Genomic DNA, 5,352 nt, shown 5'->3' on the forward strand with positions numbered 1-5,352 from the left:
AGTAGTCAACAATTCCCCTTTCTAGAGCATCTGAGCAGCCAAGGTAAATTTACCCTAAAACTGTTGAAGTAAAGTTTAGGTGTCAATTTATTTATTTGCATGGGCCTCACCTAGGGCCGAAGAACGGCTCTAACAATGTGTCCATGGGGTTGCATATTTTTGTAAAATTCATAAAAGTATGATGTTTTTGCATTGTTTCTTTTAAGGACCACCCAAATTGTATAAGTTTCAATCTCACAAAGTCTGGCTCCATCCCGGTATCCAAGTCACATGACACCTCTGGAGCCGCCAATACATGAGGTGGGTGCTGCCAGTAGTAGATTGATAAATAGAGATAGAATTATAAATATGATCATACATGTACAAAAGGATGATTTAAAACACTGAGTTTCGGGGCCAGGCACAGTGGCTCGTGTCTGTAATCCCAGCACTTTGGGAGGCCAAGTTGGGTGGATCACAAGGTCAAGAGAGTGAGACCATCTTGGCCAACTTGGTGAAACTCCGTCTCTACTAAAAATACAAAAATTAGCCAGGCGTTGTGGCATGCGCCTGTAATCCCAGCTACTCAGGAGGCTGAGGCAGGAGAATCACTGGAACCTGGGAGGCGGAGGTTGCAGTGAGCCGAGATCGCACCACTGCACTCCAGCTCTGGTGACAGAGCAAGACTATGTCTCAAAAAATAAATTAATTAATTACTTAAATAAAACACTGAGTTTGTTACTTATTTAGATAAGCCACCTTGTTTTAAAATAAAGAATACAAATTTCCCCCATCTTTAGAATTGAATTAGAACTTGTACAATACCCTTAATAATAATAATTAGATCTAACTCCCCAAAATGCTTCCTTCACCTTGCTGCTTAATCAAATTTCAAAACATCCTGTTATTTTTGCAGATTAGTTTCTGTGCAGAATATAAACCATGTCTTGGCTCCAGGCTATGTTGTCTCCTGTATTCATTCTGGTGGCTTTTTGGGTCTTACCCTACCACCAGAGCTCTATACCCTATAACTGACTTCCACAGCTGAGCACACTGAGATCTGCAGAAATTGCATCCCATAGCTCAGCAAAATACATTTTGCCATGAATTTAAAATAATCTCTCAGGTAATTGTCACTTTTTTTCAGTAAAGAAAAAATTGCCAAAATGTAGAAAAGAAATATAATAGCCAATAAATGAAAACATTAGTTCTTAATAGAGTATTTGATAGAATAAATCCTTGATGCTAAGGGCCAAATAAGATGTCATCTGAGTCACCCAACATATCCATATACTTCTGCAGATGCTTCTAGTGATTCCAGGTGACATTCTCTGTACACCTAAGGCCCCTTTTCAGGCTCCAGTCCTAGCTAGGAGTCAGGCTGGGGACAGAGAAGAGGTGATTGTCGTGGTGCTAGGATCATGTCTGCTGTGGGGGTGGGAGGGTAGACACAGGAGACAGCAGTGGAGGCACCACATTCTTTTGCTTTCAGGTCAGTTGTTGCTTATGCCATGGCTACTGCCCGCTCTTGTGTTGTAGACAAGTGAGTATCTCTAATTGTGGAAGGTGGGGGGCTCTCCTTTTTTGTAAAACACTATACTTTATACTGATATCATGTTCTTGCAGTTTCTTACAAAAGGCTAATATAGTCTTTATTTTGTTTTCTGTAATGAAAATTATATATCAGTAATACATGCTCATTGTAAAGAATTTGAATGATACCTCAAAAATATTTTTAGAAAGTAAGACACATGAAATCCCATCACCTTGAGAGAACTACCACTGACATTGTAGTAACCATATTTTTACACACACACACACAAATTATACTTATACATGTATATACATAGAATACTATACATATGGCAGCTGGAGTGCAGTGGCTATTCACAGGCACTGTCAGAGCACACTGCAGCCTCAAACTTCTGGCCTCAAGGGATCCTCCCACCTCAGACTTCTGCCCACATAGCTGGGATTATAGGCATACCACCACCAGACCCAGAATGACTATTTAAATTTAAATTAGTTAAAAGTAAATAAAGTTTAAGATCCAGGTCTTGTGTTGTGCTATTCACATTTCAAGTACTCAATAGCCACATATGGCTCCCATACTGGACAGCAGAGATACAGAACATTTCCATCACTGCAGAAAGTTGTACGGGACAGTGCTGGACAGCATTCAGGGCTCTGCAGTTATTTCAGCATGGTTGGATCATAATAGGTATGTGGGAAGTGGGAGGAGGAGGTAGATAGGTGGGGGTCGGTTTTTTTCCTGGTGGCAGTAAAGAACCATTTAACAATTTCCAATGGAGATGACACCGTGTGGAAGAATTCATAGGGAAGGGAACACTGAAGACAGGGAAGCTGAATGAAGGTGGAGGCTACTGCAGTGGATGGTGCTGAAAGTAAATGATGGAGCTAGAACTAAAGTACAAGCAAGGGCTGGAAAGAAGAGGCAGACTCGTGGATGGTCAATAGGAAGAACTGCCCGCACGGAAGACGACGAGGAAGTAGGAGGCTGAGAAATGGAGGAGGAGGCTGAGAAAGGAAAGCATTTGTGCTAAGTCCTGGACAGCTGGGATAAGGAATTGTTATTCTTCAAGACAGAAGACACAAAAAGGAAGTGGACGGGTGGAAGAAGAGAATAAACTCTGGGCCAAAAGAGTGATTTTGTGGTGTCTCTGGGAAATCCAACTGAGAATATCTGGAGGGCTGGTGAGTATTCTTCTAGGTCCCTTTATTCAACTTCAGACAGATTAAAGTTGGACAGACTGAACTCCCTCAAATTGGACAGACTGGCCAGGCGTGGTGGCTCACAACTGTAATGCCAATGCTTTGGGAGGCTGGGGCGGGAAGATCACTTAAGCCTAGGAGTTGGAGCTAGACCCATGAGCTATGATCGTGCCACTGCACTCTAGCCTAAGTGATAAAGACCCTGTCAAAAGGAAAATAAAGGGAGAGGGAGAGAGATGAGAGAGAGAGAGAGCAAGAAAGAGAGAGCAAGAGAGAGAGAAAAGAAAAGGAAGGAAGGGAGGGAGGGAGCAAAGGAGGCAGGGAGGGAGGGAGGGAGAGAGAGACAGAGAAAGAGAGAAGGAAGGAAGGAAGGAAGGAAGGAAGGAAGGAAGGAAGGAAGGAAGGAAAGAGAGAGAGAGAGAAAGAAGGAAGGAAGGAAGGATTGGACATACTAATTTCTCTCAAAAAATTAGGCCTCAAAATGAACCCAATTGAAACAATTCTCTTTAAACTGTATTGTAAGTATTGTAAGCATTTTTAGTACCAAATACATATTATCTTGAACCTAACTTAAAAGCAATTATAAATCAGTTTATTTTGTTCTATCATCTGTGTATTTAATAGACATTTCTCCTCTAAGCCCAGTGAAGTTTTATTATTTCAAATGAACGGAGTTTTTCATGTTCATTGAATTGAAGTATTTGGCCAGAAATGTGAAGCCTTCAGATTAAGGTGAATTTCTCTTAAATCAAACACAAATGTAATTCTTTCATAATTCCTTCCCATTTTTATCTCCTGGTTGGGGGAGGGGAGAAGACATTCTGCACAACTACCCCCAGCCCCTGCTAGGTTGCTGCTGAATTCCTGCATTAGTCTCTTTACTAAGGAGATTTACTTCTCTTTTCCTATATTTTCCCATATAGCCTGACCAAATTCATTGCCATAGTTAAAGGAAAGGTAATCTCTCTCAGCTATCAAAAAGGACTATAAAAAGAACAGATTCCAACTAGAGATATGTTTGGGAGACTCTTGAGAAAGATGAGAGGACAATAAACTGGTATTCACTTTCCGATTTCAACAAGATCCTATGAATGTCTGCAAGATGATGACTAGCTGCTAGGGTTTATTGGTAAATTTTATTCAACTTCTTCTTCCCACCAAAATCACCTTAATCACACCCAAAACCACACCCTACATCAGATCCTATCATTCCACTGTTAAAAAAATGCACATGAAAACAAACAAACAAACAAACAAAGCACTTGAACAGCTTTCCATCATCATTAGCACAAAATATAAACTCTTCCATAAATACAAAAATTAGCCAGGCATGGTGGTGTGTGCCTGTAATCCCAGCTACCTGGGAGGCCGAGGCAGGAGAATCATTTGAATTTGGGAGGTGGAGGCTGCAGTGAGCCAAGATCGCGCCACCACACCCCAATCTGGGTAACAGAGCAAGACTCCATCTCAAAAACAAAACAAAACAACTCTTCCAGGGTTTCCTGCATGGTCTGGCCCCAAGCCATTCTCATCTCAGGCAATTCTGCTCCTTATGTTCCATTTCTGGGCGTCCTTAAACAAGTAAATCCTTTTCCTGTTTACCTTGGGGCTCTGGACGAGCTGTTCTTTCTGCTTGCAAAGCTACAACCCCACCAGAGCTGCCTGTTTTGATCAGTTAACCAAATGTAGGCTATTTTTTGGTTTCCCTTCCTGCTCCATCCCCAATACCTGGGGAAAGGCTAGGTAGCATGGTGTTTGAGGGGCTCTGCCTTCAGGCTGCTTGAGTTCAAATCCTGGATCTACCACTGGCTAGCTGCTCTGTGACTTTGGGCAAGTCACATAACATAATTATTTCCCCATCTATAATTTGGAGATGACAAAATATATTTTGAGGATTAGATTTGTTAGCAGATGGTAACTATGTGAAACAGTAATAGAAGTTCTCCTTTTGGCATATACTCCAATTTTATTCTACTTGTTTGCCACGTTTGAGCCTGTTACCTTGAGACTGCTATGGCTGCCTTCTCAACCTCCCCAACTCCCACCCTCCAACTGATTATGGTTTACTTATTGGACTCTGCAAATGAATAAAGAGGGAGTATGAGGAAAGGAGGCAGTCCAAGCTTTAGGAGAGGCCATGGGAGTGAGCTTGTCGAACAAGACATGGTCCTGGCTTCTCTTTAAGCTTACGGTTTAGGTGAACACACACTGGATTAGTGTGGCTTTAGGAAAGGGAATCTCAAGGCCTTAGGCAAGCCCTGGAGTAACCTCGATGGCCTCCCCACAAGAGAACCCCAGGAAGGGTCTAGGGCCTAAGAGCACCAGAATCACCAACGCCGGGGATTGGTGGGGAGCCTGAAGAATCTAATTCCGAGGATGCTCTGCGCGCAGACATGGCTTATCCACGCGCCACTGCAAGAGCCAGACCTAGGCCGGCCCTGGACACCGAGAGCCAATGGCCAGGCCCGTCCTGCCCCGTCCGGGATTGGCTGTGCGTGCCGCGGCCCTCCACCCCGCCCCGCTCAGCGTCTTCCCGGGATTGGCTGAGCTCCCCGATTTCTCCAAGGCTCGGCTGCGAGCCCCGCCCTCGCCCAGAGTCTTCCCGGGATTGGCTGCGGGCCCCGCGACCCTCCTCCTCCC

Source organism: Colobus angolensis, unplaced genomic scaffold (assembly GCF_000951035.1).
Source record: "Colobus angolensis palliatus isolate OR3802 unplaced genomic scaffold, Cang.pa_1.0 Scaffold473, whole genome shotgun sequence".
NCBI classification, from domain to species: domain Eukaryota; kingdom Metazoa; phylum Chordata; class Mammalia; order Primates; family Cercopithecidae; genus Colobus; species Colobus angolensis.